The sequence below is a fragment of the Chiloscyllium plagiosum genome, unplaced genomic scaffold (genome assembly GCF_037043375.1).
Source record: "Chiloscyllium plagiosum isolate Xiang-an unplaced genomic scaffold, Cpla_swu_hap1 HiC_scaffold_12, whole genome shotgun sequence".
Taxonomy (NCBI): domain Eukaryota; kingdom Metazoa; phylum Chordata; class Chondrichthyes; order Orectolobiformes; family Hemiscylliidae; genus Chiloscyllium; species Chiloscyllium plagiosum.
The window spans coordinates 98959530-98974973 of NW_028270150.1; the positions used below are offsets into that span (position 1 = coordinate 98959530).

Below are 15444 nucleotides of genomic sequence, written 5' to 3' on the forward strand. Positions count from 1 at the left end.
AAGGTGTTTGTTTTTAATTCTTTCTGACACAATGGACGGTTTCCCAGTTCCCCACGTTTTCCTCCATTTGCCAGAACTTTGCCCACTCAATGAACCAATCCATACCCTTTTTAGGCTCCTCATGTCCTCTTCACAACTCACATTCCAGATATCTTTGTGTCATCAGTAGATTTCACTCCATACCTTCAATCCCTCCATCCAAATCGTTTCTATAAATTGCAAAGAGTTGAACCCATTGTTTCCCATTTCCCTGCCTGCTGCTAAACACTGTACATTCAGATGTGGGTCCTGATTGGTGACACCACGGGTCCCTCTCCTGCCTGAACAGCTGCCTGGTCACTGCCGGTCCCTCCGAGTGCCAGCGGCCTGGGGCATTTCTTCCTCAGCCAGCTGCGGAGCTGTGGCAGTGAGGTGCTCACCAGCTTGTGCTCCCACACTCTCTAAGGCTAACCTTCCCACCGAGGTCTCAGGGTCTGAGCTGGTGGGGTGCCTTTTACACCTCAGTACTCTCGTCCTCATGGGGAGGAGATGGCTTGTGTGGGAAACGGCCATGTTACTGTGGGGGTGGTGGAGATGCTGGTGGTACCCACAAGGCACAGAGAGAGAGAGAGAGAGAGAGAGAAAGAATTACAGCCACTGGTTGGAAGTGGTGTGCGATGAATGAGACTGACAGAGCAGTTAATGGGAGAGTGGGAACAAAGCACAGCATAAGCTTGAGGAACAACATCTCATTTTCTCCAGAGGAACTTTCCAGCCTCGAGGATTCAATATTGATCTCCCCAGCTTCAGATCTTGACTGTATGATGTCTCTGATTCCTACAATCGCCTTCACACACACAGTTTTCTTATTTGTGCCGTATTTACATTGCTTCTTTTCCTCTTTCAACCCCATTAACAAATTCCTTACCTTTTGCACTGGACACCGTTTCACACGTCGTCTTCCTCTGTCGAAACAATAAAATATCCCATTTTCCCAGCCCTTTCAGCTCCGAACTGAATCATTAATTCTACTTCCCTCTCCAATGCTGCCTGATCTGCTGAGTTTCTGCAGCATTCTGTGTGTGTTTTAGTTTTGCAGCATCAGCAATATTTTGCTTTAAATGATGTTCTGATGTCTGATCCTGTCCTCCTCACTCTTCACTATCTTTCTGTCTCACTTGTTGTCTCCAAACCTTGAAATCATGTCCTTTAGAAATAACATATTAGCCCATGTCATTTATATATGTATTATAAACATCTCTGATTCTAATATTTGTCATGAGGGATGAACAGTCTATGTTCCTGCAGTCTATCTACCTTCTCATCAACCTGTCCCCGAGATGCTTTTACACACCTCTGGAACAGGTGGGATTTCAGCACAAGATCTCATACTTGGGGGACTATCACTGCACCACAAGAGCCCTTTACCTGAACAGTGTTTCTCTCTGAGTTATGTCCCTCATTCTGTGTTATAGTCAGAATGCCATTAGTCCTTCAATTCACATGTTTGAATTTTCCTAACCTGTCAATTAAATAACACTTCACCTTTTCGAAGTCATATTCCTTCTGGAACATGAAACACGCTGAACTCAGCATTTCCAAAGAACTTTACTTTATCAAAGATCTCCATTAAGCCAATAACAGCTGTCACTTGTTCAACTCTTCTTCAAATAAATAATCCTATATTTTATCTTGGTCATCAGGGGACACTGTTACAAACATCCAGCCCTCTTGGCCCACTCCCATATTTTCATTGTTCCTTTACTCAGCATCCCTCACACATTCTCCCCAGACCAGGTATAAGTTTAACTTTACTCTGGGACAAAGGCACTGGATTGAAAGGAGTTCAATGAACCTGTTTGTTCAGTGACTGTAATTAATGTCAATCTCTGTGGGCCCTAACTGAGTCTCTGGGTGGATTCCTCCTTCAATTAATAAATGAGTCTCAGCTGCAACATTCCTAGAAACAGGGAGAGATGACAGAGCAGAATCTGAGGAGAGCAGACTGCAATGTTCCCACAATGGGCAGGAGTCTCTCCGGGATAATTGAGTATTTTTCTACAAATTATCACCAGATGTATTTGAAACATCGGATCCAATACATACTTTGGATTATTCAACACATTTACTATCCGACTCTCGCTGCTGTTGGTATTCCAGGTAAGTGTCTCTGTCTGGCTGGTAATTCTGTGGATCATGGTTTAACTTTATTATCGTTCTTGTCATTTCCCATTCTGCTGCTTGCTGCTCCTGCTGTCACTAAGTCTCTGTCTCCCTCCCAGTAGGTTTATAAACTACTAGACTCCTGCTATTCTCACTTTAATCTTGTGAAGCCCAATACCATTGTCTTTGGTTCCTGTCACACATTCAGTTTTCTATCATTTGCCTTGATCCACCCCCTGGCTTCAGGCTGAACCAAAATGTTTGTAACCTCAGGACGCCCTTTAACCCTAACCTGAGGTTTGACCCCACATCCTCTCCATTGCAAAGCTTGTTTACCATCCCCTCTGTAATATCTCCGTCTCCTGCCTGCTTCATCCGGGATGCTGCACACTACACCGTCTCTGGGTTTGATTAATCCAGATTCGAGTATTCCACTGATATCATCTTTAACCTCACAGTGTCAAACCTCAATAAACCAGAACCCATCCAAAGTTCTGCTGCCCGGTCTGAACTCTCATCATGTTTGGTTTACCATTTCTCTTTGTGCTAATTGACCAACAAACATTCCTGATCCAACAACTTCCCATTTTAATGTTCTCATTTTTGAATTCAAATTCCTTCAAGGCCTGACCTGTCTAATTATTCCCACCCCCGGTCCCATCCTTATCGTCCTGTACGTAGAGTCACAGAGACACAGCACCCTTCCCCTTCTCAGTTCTCTCCCCATCGTCCTGTAAATCTATCCCCTTCTAATTTTTATCCAATTCCATTCTGAAAATTCATTTCTTTCGATTTATCTCTCCATCTTCTACATCTTACTTTTTCCCTCTCCCTCTTCTCATATTTAAACCTCTCTCTCTGTGTCTCTCTCTCTCTGTCTCCCTCTCTTTCTCTCTCTCGTTCTCTCTCTCCCTCCCACTCTCTCTCTGCCCTCTCCCTGTTCTCTGTGTGGTCAGAGTGAGGGAGGTGCACCTGCGTCTGTTAGTCAGTGTGTGAGGCCCCTGCACACCCACCCAGCCTCAGGATCCCCCAACCAGACCCTCCAAGGCCAATGGGCTCCAGTGTAGGGCAGGCTTTCTCCAGACCAGCCGCAGCCCTCAGGAAGCACCTAGACCTGGCGGTAGAGCGAGAAAGCAGATGTGCTGGTGGCACAGGCGACATGTTATTGTAAAATAGTTTTGCACATCTATGCGTTCACCCTTTACAATCAGCTATGTCTGTGAGTCTCTCTCTGGCTACAAATCTGGCATTACAGGGACTGGACCCAGCCATCCCTGTCACTGCACACCGCTCCATCACCCCAAGTGGGAGGTAACCCATAGCTACCGTATCCAGGCAATGGAGAAATGACAGGTCACTGTCACACTGGCAGCTACATTCTCACTTTTTAGAGACACCAATGTGCTGCAGAAATGACTGGACTTCCCGAGATATTCAAGTTATTCCCAAGTTAACAAAATGTGCTGCTGAGAACTGACTGAGGAGGATTCTGGGAGGAATCAGCTCAGCCACCAGGAGTGAACAAAAAGGAGGCAAGCTCCAGCTGAGAGGCCATTATTGGAGCGGCCATTTTGAGAAGAGCTACTTTGCTGTTGAAGTGCTGCTGGAGGTTTAAGTGTGGGTTTTGGTGGATACTGGGATACCCGGTGAGGAGGGTGATCAGCAACGAGGTCAGGGTACGGTAAGATTCTGTTCTTTGTGTTACTGTGAGGTGACAGAGATGGCAGTTAGGGCAGTGGAATGCTCCTCCTGCCAGATGTGGGAGATCAGGGAATAGTCTAGTGTCCCTGACGACTGAGTCTGCAGGAAGTGTGACTGGTTACAACCCCTCACAAACCGGGTGGTTGAGTTGGATACACTGAGGAGCATACAAGGGGCAGAGAGTGTGATAGACACTAGTTACAGTGATGTGGCCACACCACAGGTTCAGTCAGGGAGATGGGTGACTGCCAGGAGAGGCAGGTAATGCAGGAGTCTCCAGTGGCTTTTCCCCTCTCTAACAGGATACTGTTGGGAGGTATTATCTCTCTCAGGAAAGTACAACAGCAGCAGACAGGCCTGTGGTACCATGAATGGCTTAGCTGCAAACCTTTGGGAAGGCAATTACATAGAACATTAGGTGACTCGCCAGTCAGGGTCACAGACAGGGTATCTGTGGCTGTGACCGAGACTCCAGGATGGTGTGCTCCCTCCCTGGTGTCAGGGCTGAGGGCGTCTCTGAACATTGTATCGAATTCCTCAGGGGGAGGGTGAGCGGGCAGAGGTTATTGTACACATTGGTACCAATGACATAGTGTGGAAAAGAGGTGAGGTCCTGAAGAGTCATGAAAGGGAGTTAAGCAGATGGTTAAAATGTAGGATCTCAAGGGAAGTAACTTGGGAACTATTAGTTTCAGCGAGAACAAGAAAAGGGGGATTTAGCAGATGAAATGTGTGGCTAAGAGCTGGTGCAGGGGGCAGGGATTCAGATTCTTGGATCATTGGGACATGTTCTGGGGCAGATGTGATCTGCCCAAGTGGGACATGTTGTAACTGAACTGGAGGGGGTCAATAACCTGGTGGGGAGATTTGTGAGAGCCACTTGGGATGAGTAAAACTAATCTGGCAGGGAGATGAGGACAGGTGTTGGGGGACATCCAAAGGAGTAGGGAGACATAATAGAAGGTTGATGACAGGAGAGAAGATAATGAGAGCAAGTAAAACAGTCGAGGCAGTGTTGGTAATAATCGTACTAAACAGGGCAGACAAATGTATGCAGGAAGCAAGGGAAGTCAGGGTTAAACTGCAGTTATTACAAAGCAAGAGGCCTGACAGGGAAGGGAAGTGAATTCAGGGCATGGATGGATACATGGGACTGGGACATTACAGCGATTACAGAAACATGGCTGTGACCAGTGGGTGTGCCACAGGGATCAATGACGAGTCCACTGTTATTCATCATTCATTTAATGAATTTGGCTGAGAATTTAGGAGGTATGATCAATAGGTTTATGGATGCCACAAAGATTGGTGGTACAGTGGAAAGTGAAGAAGGTTTCCTTGGAGTACAGTGCGATCTTAACCAATTGGGCCAGTGGGCTGAGGAATGTCAAATGGTGTTTAATTTTGCTGGGTCAACCCAGGGCAGTCCGGACCCAGTTATTGGTCAGGCCCTGGGGAGTGTTATAGAACAAGGAGATCAAGGGGTACAGGTATATTGCTTCTTGAAGCTGGTGTCACAGGTTGGCAGGGTGGTCAAGAAGGCTTTCAGCATGCTTGCATTCATTGGGGAGAGCATTGAGTATAAGAGTTGGGACATCTTGGGGCAGTTGTGCAAGATTTTGGAAAGGCCACATTTGAAGTTACTGTGTACAGTTCTAGTCACCCTACTATAGAAAGGATATAATTAAACTGGACGAAGTGCAAAAAAAGATTTTCTAGGATGCTACCTGGACTGGAAGTTTTGAGCTATAAGGAGAGTCTGGATAAGCTGGGAGGTATATTTCCCTTGAGAATATGAAACTTTATACATGTCCATAAAATCATGAGAGGCAGAGATAAGGTAGATAGCCAACAACCTTTTCCAATGTTAGGGCAGTCGAAAACGAGAGAACACAGGTTAAGGCCGAGAGGGGAGATTCACAAATAGGTTGAGAGGGACAACATTTTCCCACAGAAGGTGGTGAGTGTCTGGAATGGGCTCCCAGAGGTAGTGATAGAAGTGAGTACAATATTGTCATTTAAGAAACATTTAGACAGGTACATGGTTGTGATAGGCATAGAGGGATATGGACTAAACGTATACAAACTGGACAAGTTTAATTGTACCAACTGGGTAGCATGGACATGTTGGGCCGAAGGGCCTGTTTCCATGCTGTAAACCTGTATGACACTAAATGCTCTGAGCTGTTTGGGGAATGAGCTGCAATGTACAATATTAAAGGGTCTGCCCTTCAGTGTCTGGGTATGTGCTGAGTGACCTTGCCCTTTCAAGGGGCCTCCCATTGCACAGACTTGCAGATACCCCACCCCCACCCGAGGCTGCACATCCAAACACTTACCCTGCTGGCCTCATGTTCAGGTGCAGCCATCTTCATTTCTGAGTCACAACAGGATGGAAGGCAAGAGCAGGCTTCCCTCAGACACTGAGTTCCAGCCTCCTCCTCTGCACACAGGGGAACCCTCAAGGATAAAATGGCCCTTCTGCTAGTGCACCCCCCACACCCTGTTAACCTCTCAGACTTCACACTTCTCCGAGTCCCCAACCAACCCATCTGCATCTACATACCCTCCAGCCCTGAGCCCAGTCCCGTCGGGTCAATATGCCAGGTTTGGGAATGCACTGGCCCCCTCCTTGTATCCAGGGTGTTGCTAACTCTCACTGAACCCCTCCCCCTTATATAGTGAGTTGTCTCCCTGCAGTATCATCATTCCCCAGCTTCCCAACTCCGATTCCCAATATTATGTTCCCTAGGCGTCATTCCACAGGAGTGGTCTCCTTGGCAGTGCCCTACTAGTGGCTCGGAGATGTGCCAGGATGGTGTGTGGTGAGACTGGCACATGTCAGATTCCAATGTCTGTGACCGTGGGCTGTGTGCGGTCACCACCCAGAAACCGTACCTTGAGCTGTTGGTGCTGGGGTTCCAAGCTGGAGGGCTGGAGGAACATGCAGTGAGCTGGAGTCACCAGGTTCCCAGTCAGACCTCTTTCCATGACTGGAATTGTTCGTGTCTAGTTTCTATCCAGAGGATGATAGAGTGGGCATCTGCATATTAATGAGTTGAGATTTGGTGTTAATGTGGGTGATTACGAGCTATGTCAATAAAGGCCTCTCACCACAGCCCACCTTGTTCTTGCCCCTGTATTACTCGCTCGGTTCCTCTTGTACTCTAACTGTTCACTCCTTGTCAATCGTTTTGCCATTTTGAGCTGACTTTTATTTTCTGTTCCTGACCGACCAGCCAGCGTTTAGCAATTATCTGCTTTTTATTGAACTTCAATGTCATTTTAAACGCGGATGGTGGGTGCTCCATTTGGAAGATTTCCTTTCTCATTTTGAATGTATTTATTGTGTGTAATCTGAATTATGTCCTTCAATGCTGACCACGACTGAGTTCTCCCTGAACCTCATTTCCATGTTCACTTTCATGCTCTCAGATCTACCCTTACTTAAATTTATAACACAGGTCTTGGACCCACCCTTCTCTCCCTCACACTCTGTTTCCCCATCGGCTGTAATTTTTCCTGCTTCACATATTTCTCCAGTTACATATTTATAATCTACTATTGAATCGATATATGTCACTCTATTAGACTGTGTATTCCGAATCCGAATCACTCATTGTGTGGAACAAATATGTTCATGTCACCCTCTGCTTCTTTTGCCAATCATATTAAATCTGTGTGCTCTGATTATTGCCTTTACAGGTCTTTTGGAGCATAGAAACTGGAGGATGCCATTCAGCCCATCAAGTCTTCTCTGCCATTTAATTCAATCCTGACTGACCAGACACTTCAATGCCTTTTATAGACGATCCTCCTAACTCTTTATGTGATTGATACTCAAAGATTTATCAACCACTACTTTCGATAGACTCGTAGGCTGAGCTGCCACAGCCCTCTGTGAAAGAGCTTTCCAAAGATATTGAACAAAACAATTTCTCATCAACAGAGTCCTAAATGGCATGTTTCTTATTCTTAATCAATGCTTATTTCGAGTCTCCTTGACCAATATATTCCTGTATCTATTTTGTATATCCTGCCAAGCAATCTGTAGATTTCCCACATGACAATAACTCCGATTTCCCTGGTCCATCCATGTGTCTGAATTCCCTTCGTGCTGGAACCCGCACTGGTTAAAATGTCCTCATATCCATTGGAAAATTTCCACGTCCTTATTAAAGTGTGCTGCCTCGTACTGGTGACAGAGCAGAAAGCCCAAAGATATAAACATCAAATTCATCACTGATTGTTCTGACATAATACAAAGGTCTTCTCCAACTCCTTCACACTACCCTCTTGGTTCCAGCATAATGTAGCATTCCCCTTGGTAACTGCTGTGCCGATGGAATTGTTGAACTGACTGTTGTTCTGAATGTATTTAAGATGGTCGTTGTGATGACTCTGTATTCCCCCATATGCCCTCCCTCCACAAGCGTTCTTTCTTGATTGACTTGGCTAGTGATGATCAAGTGGTCGAATCCCTCAGTAAAACTGGTGATGTCAATCTCGATTCATTGACTTAAACAGCACTGAAGGAGGCTGGTCAACAAAGATCTGACAACACTAATGCCACTTTACATCTGTCGCTCTGGAGACCATCAAACAGAAGTGAATATTTAATGACTGATTAAGGGTTAAAATCGTTTCAACTCAATACCTTTTCAGACGGTGAGTTCCAGATGCCCACCTTGCTCTGGGGAAAAAAAAAATATTTTCTTTCCTCTTTACCCTCTGCTTCTCACGGTAAATCTATGCCTCCTGTTTATTGACCTCTTTGCTCATGGCGAAAGTGTCTTTCTATTCACCCTATCTCCAGCCCTCATGATCTTGTACACCTCGATCAGGTCCCCTCTCACTCCTTACGGCTCCAAGGTAAACAGCCCCAGCCTTTCCAATCTTTCCTCATTGCTCAGACCCTCCAGCACAGACAACATTCTGGTGAATCTCCTCTGTTTCCTCTCGAGTGCAATCACATCCTTCCTTTCATGTGGTGACCAGAACTACAGACAGGACTCCAGTTGTGGCCTAACCAATGCACAACACCACCACCCAACCCGTCCTTTTCATCTAAGCCTCTGCTAATAAAAGACAAGTATCTAAAATGCCTTCTTAACCAGGTTATCTACCTGACCTGTTACCATCAGGGATGTGTGGCTATGCATCCGAGGTCTCTCTGATCATCAGTCCTTTCCAGGGTCCTATCATTCAGAGAGTAATCCCTTGCCTTGTAAGCCCCTCCTAAAATAAAACATAGAACAATCCTGTGCAGTACAGGCTGTTCGTTCCTCGATGTTGCGCCAACTTAAAAAGTTAATCTGATGCCCAACCTACACCATTCCATTATTATCCATATGTATGTCCAATGCCCATTTAAATACCCTTGCCATGCCACGCCCCTCCTACTCTCTGAGTAAAGAAACTACCCGTGATGTCTGTCCGAAATCTATTACCCTTCAATTTAAATCTATGCCCCCTCATGTTAGCCTTTACCATCTGAGGAAAAAGGATCTCACTATCCATCATATCTAACCCTCTGATTATCTTTGACGTCTCGATCAGGTCACCTCTCAACCTTTTTCTCTGCAACGAAAACAGCCTCAAGTCCCTCAGCCTTTCCTCATAAGACCTTGCCTCCATACCAGCAACATGCAAGTAAATCTCCACTGAACCCTTTCCAAAGCTTCCCCATCCTTTCCCAGAACTCCACAAAATACTCCAGGTGGGGCCTTACCAGTTTCTTGTACAGCTGAAGCATGACCTCATGGCTCTGAAACTCAATCTCCCTCCCAATAAACTTCAACACACCATATGTCTTCTTAACAACCCTGTCAACGTGGGTTGTAACTTTCAGGGATTTATGCACCTGGACACTTAGAACTCTCTGTTCATCTACACTGCCAAGAATTTTACCATTAGCCCAGAACTCTGCATTCCTGTTACTTCTTCTGAAGTGAACTATCTCACAATTTTTTGCATTAATCTCCATTTGCCACTTCTCAGCCCAGCTCTGCATCTTATCTATGTCCCTCGGTAGCCCACAACAGGGGCTGCATGGTGGCTCAGTTGTTAGCACTGCTGCCTCACAGCGCCAGCGACCTGGTTTTGATTCCAGCCTCAGGCGAAAGTCTGTATGGAGTTTGCACATTCTTCCCATGTCTGTGTGGGTTTCCACCCACAATCCAAAGATGTGCAGCTCAGGTGAATTAGACATGCTAAATTGCACATAGTGTTAGGTACATCAGTCAGGAGTAAATGTAAGGAAATGGGTCTGGGTTGGTTATTCTTCAGAGGGTCGGTATGGACTTGTTGGGCCGAAGGGCATGTTTCCACGCTGTATGGAATCTTGTCTTTTGGCAATATCTGCAAAGCTACCGACCTCAGTGTCATCTGCAAATTTACTAACCAATCCTTCTACGCCCACATCCAGATCATTTATAAAAATGACAAACAGCAGTGGCTCCAAAACAGAAGCTAGCAGCACACTGCTGGTAACTGCGCTCCAGTATGAATATTTCCCATTTGCCACTACCCTCTGTCTTCATTCAGCTAGCCAACTTCTGATTCAAACCGCTGAATCAACTTCAGTCCTGAAATTCCATATTTTGTGCAATAGCCAACCATATGGAGCCTTATCAAAAGGCTTACTGACGTCCAATCCCTCGTAACATTTTCCAAGACCTTACCCACAACTGAATTAAGGCTCATTGGTCTATAATTACCAGGGTTGGCCCAAATCCTCTTCTTAAAGAAAGGAACAACATTTGCTATCCTCCAGTCTTATGGCAGTACTCCTGTTGACATTGATGACATAAAGGTCAACGCCAAAGGCCCTGCAATGTCCTCCCTGGCTTCCCAGAGAATCTGGGGGTAAATCCCATCCAGCCCAGGGGGCTTGGCTATTTTCAGATCTTCCAAAATGATAAAAACCTCCTCTTTGCCAACTGCAATCCTATCGAATCTAAGAGACGGTATCTCGATATTCCCACTGACATTGACCTTTTCCAATGTGAATACTGATGAAGGGAAAGTAACCCTTTTTCCAGGTTGAGTTCCTGTTGTCCCTGCTCTGCCCAGCTGCCCAGGCCATCGCTATCCTCCTGCAGGTTACAGATACCCTCCTCACTTTTTACCACCCTGCCAAGTTTCATGCCATCTGTGAACGTCTTTATCATATTCCCTGAATTTAAGTCTAAATGATTCATCGACACAACAAGCTCTGTGAAACCCCACTGGAAACAGACTTCCTGTCACAGAAACATCCCTCAACCATTCCCCTCTCCTTCCTGCCTCTCAGCCAGTTTTTGATCCAACATGCCACTTACCTGGGATCCCATTGGCTCTTACTGTCCTGACCAATCTGCATGAGGGACTTTGCCAAAAGCCTTGCTGAAGTCCATGTAGACCATGTCATATGCACTGCCCTCATCAACACGCCAGGTTACCACCTCAAAAAAATCAGCAGTTATCAAGCACAAACTTCCTGTAACAAACCCTGGGTCTGATTAATTATTCTCTCTTCAAGTGCAGATATAGTCTCCCTGCACTGTCCTTTTGGTCCCCTTTGTTGATGTATTTCTCTTGCAGCTGCAAGACTGAAAGGGAACCGAGATTGTCGAGCTTGATGTTCTGAAACCACGTTGGGAATTGGGGGCAGATGCCTTAAGCCAGTGTCTGCAGCCTGACAAGGCCACATGGGGAAATCCTTTTCCAATGCAGGGAGGCTTAGCAGGGAGACACCTCGACAGTTATGGCAATCTCTGCAGTTGCTTTTGTTCATGTACAGGGTCACAATCCTTGCATCACACACTCCCTGTGGAAATGTCCCCTCCTCCAGAAGAAACAGAGAGGTTAGTGCAGAAGCTGCAGGAGTGGGGGTTTCTGTGCTTGGTGAGGACTGGGAAAAGTGACTGGAGCTTTGTCCATGAGTGTGTGTCAATAGCTTTGCTAAAGCCCTCCACTGTTGGTTTGATTCCTAGCTCTGCCATAACAGCGAGGCTGTTAATGGTGTCCAGAGCATCCTCAGTGACAATGTTCTCCCAGTGTTATAGCTCAAGGCGAGGATCTCCCCATCTCTCCAACTATTTGTTACAGAGGGTGATGATCTCTCCTGCCTTTGTTTCAGGTCGAGCTGTTTCTTTTCCTCATGCATCTTTCACCTTTCCCATCCCTTCATCCATACATTTCCCTGTGATGGAGTAGCTGTGGATATTCCTGCTGGGTTAGAAATGTTATTATTGGATCGTTGTTCAGCATTCTCTTGGACTTGACTTCAAATGGCTCTTTCTGCATTCAGAGATTCCTCACTCAGATTTCTCTTGTAATCGATGAGAGTGGAGATCTTGGCTTCAATGACAGGCTCTATCACAGTATGTGTCACCTCAAACCAGTCTGTGATGCTTAACTGCTGCTTCTTGACTGATCAGGGTGTGGTATTATAAATGATGGTGTCTCATATAATGTTCCATTTCACTTCTGCTTTCTGAGTGGGAATGCTGCAAAGTGCCTTTCAGTCTTCTTGTGGAAGTGTTGCTATGTATTTGAGAAAGCAGTATGACTGACGTTAACATAAGGACAGTACATCTGCTTTGAATGAAAAAGAACTTCAAGGGTTTCCCGCTTACTTTGGTACAAATCAGAGAGATGTGTGCTTCAAAGTATAAAGGATTTATTTTTGATGGCTCCTCTTGAGAGTTATCTTTTGATTTTCAGGGCTACCTTTACACTCTCACTGTCTCCTTTATTAATTGATGCAGTCAACATCTTACATTACCTAATGTGTATGTTTTGCTGTGTTGGATATTTACATTTGTAAGCAGAATCCAAGGAACTTATCAATTTTATTCAGGAGTATGAACCCCCAATCAAGCCACAATGTTCTTGGAAAAGATTAATTTCCTGGATGGATGCTGTAATTAAGTTGGTACAAGAGCACAGGCATAACTTAGCAAAATATGTTTTTTTCCCCAATATAGCTGACACACACTTCATGAGACACACAAAGCTGTAATGATAAACATCCTTCTTACAGACTGGAGAAGTGACCGCTCATGGATTTCCACACATATTCACAAAATTGGAATATTTCTCCACCATATTGTTGCCACCTTTTTATTACTGAGATATGAGAAAATGAATATTTATTTCAATAAAATGTGGAGCTGGAAAGGCCCAGCAGGTCCGACAGCATCAGAGAAGCAGGCAAGTCCTGATGAAGCATCCCGACCTAAAACATCGCCTTTCCTGCTCCTCTGATGCTGTCTGACCTGCTGGGCCTTTCCAGTTCCACATTTCATCCTCTCTAACGTCAAGCATCTGCACTCCTTATTATCTCCAATAAATATTTATCTGTTTGTTAACTGATCAGATAAAAATTTCAGATGTCAAATTCAAAATAAAATAAAACAACTTATATAATGTACATGACAACAGCATCCACTGATCACTCTCCCATCGAGTATCCCCTGACCATATGTAACCTTAATCTGGAAAGACCTCATCCATTTGCAAGTAATTAATGCCCTCAATGATTTCATGTTTTCCTCATTCCTGGTCAGCTGAAATATTTTATTAACAGTTTTGAAACTAGTCTCTGCTTGCAATGATCCTCTTCTCTCTCACTTCAGACTTCACAACCTCTCGCTCCCTCAACCACCCTCTCGTAGTTTTTAACTCTTTCGCTGTCTCTCTCTTTCTCTCTCTCTCCCTCCCATTCTCTTGCAGTTTCACTCTCCCTCTTTCATTCCCATCCTTCCTCTCCCTCTACCACCCTCTCGTGGTTTTTAACTCTTTCTCTTGCTCTCCAATATCATTATCTCTGTCTCTTTCTCTTCCTCCCACTCTCTTGCAGTGTCAGTCTCTCTTTTCCATCCCCCTCCTTCCTGTCTCACTTGTCCTCTTGAGGCCTCTCCTTGTTCCCCATCCCACTGGTTTCTCAGTACCCCTCAGCACCATTGTGACAGCACCATCTCCTGGCAGTTTTCTTATGGCCTCCCCATAATTTCCCAATCCCAACATGGCCTCCTTGTCTCGTCTGGGATTACTTGGAACTTCCCTCTTGCCCCTACAACACTCCTGGACCTGTCTGCAATGACTGGCTTGGCTCCTCCCTCTGGCTGTCCCTCCCAGACCTGGTTTCCATCCACCTGCTCCAAGCCCACAACGCACCTTCCCCCAGAGAGACCTTCATTGGCAGCAATTACTGAGCTGCATAATGGACCCGCATCCAAACCCTACTCACCAATCACAAGTTGTTTATCTTTTGCATTTGTCACTGATAGGCTTATCAGTAAACCTATCAACAGCAAGCATGCAGAGAAGCAGCTTATGTTTGGAGGAGCACCTGTTTTCCATTCTCACCAGCATCTGGGGACTTTTGGAAAATTAAAACCAGCGCATCTGCTATCTCATTCAGTATTTCCTTTGAAACCTTTGGATGCATTTTGTCAGAACCTGGGATAAGTCAGTCTTTAGTTCAAATAATTTTCTGAGCAACCATTCCTCATGGATGTCATTGTTTTTAGATCATACCTTCCTTTCAAGTTTTGAAAATCACAAAAAGTCTCGTAAATTGCCAGCATTGATTTTATTAAGGTGTAACTTTACTCTCAGGTGGAATTAACATGTTCTTGTTTATCTTCCTTTCTCATAGTTAACATAGTGACAATAGTGATTCTGTCGCAGAGAAAATGTGATCTTTCTAAATGTATCACTCGCTACCTGGTGGCCATGGCAGCAGTGGACTTACTGCTCATGATCATTGATCTGATATTGAGACACATTCCAATTATTTATAAAACTGAATTTACATTTCTGAAGACCGTCCCCGTGTGTAACATCCACGCCATCCTGGTTTTTGCAGCTATAGACTGCTCTGTCTGGTTCACTGTCGCTTTCACCTTTGATCGATTTGTGGCCATTTGTTGTCAAAAGATGAAAGGCAACTATTGCACTGAGAAAACAGCAGCCGTGGTTCTGGAAACAATAACTGTGCTCAGCTGTTTAAAGAACATTTCCTGGTATTTTATGCTAACACCTTGGTATAGTCTGAGGAATAAGCCTTGGTTTTGTGTGACTAAAAGGTATGTTAGGTTATCTCCCGTCTGGGGATTGATTGAGCTTATTCACTACATTCTGACCCCAGCACTCCCATTTGTTCTGATTCTGCTGCTCAATGCTCTCACTGGGAGGTACATTTTAGTGGCCAGCAGAGCCCGCAGGAGACTCCAGTCTGACAGCAGGGGGCAGCATTCCAAACACTGACACTTGGAGAGCCGAAGGAAATCCATCATTTTAATGTTTGTTATCTCAGGGAATTTTGTCCTGTTATGGTCAATGTTTCTGGTGTATTCTGTGTGGAAACGAATGCATCGTTTGGGTTTTAAGGCTGTCGTTTTCCAATACATTTTACGAGATGTAGGATTCATTCTCCAGCTCCTGAGTAGCTGCACAAACACGTGTATATATGCCATGACCCAGACTAAGTTCAGAGAACAGCTGAAGAACATGGTCACATACCCTTTTGCTCGATTAGTGACACTTAAGAAAAGATGAGATGGATTGATGCATTCTGGGATCAAAAACTGTTTGGTTGGGGAATTGTCT

At 45.1% G+C, this 15444-nt stretch overlaps 1 pseudogene; it reads left to right on the forward strand.

Moving 5' to 3' along the window:
• Window positions 1–1955: 1955 nt before the first annotated feature.
• Window positions 1956–15393, forward strand: LOC148148643 (putative G protein-coupled receptor 139; annotated as a pseudogene).
• Window positions 15394–15444: the final 51 nt, after the last annotated feature.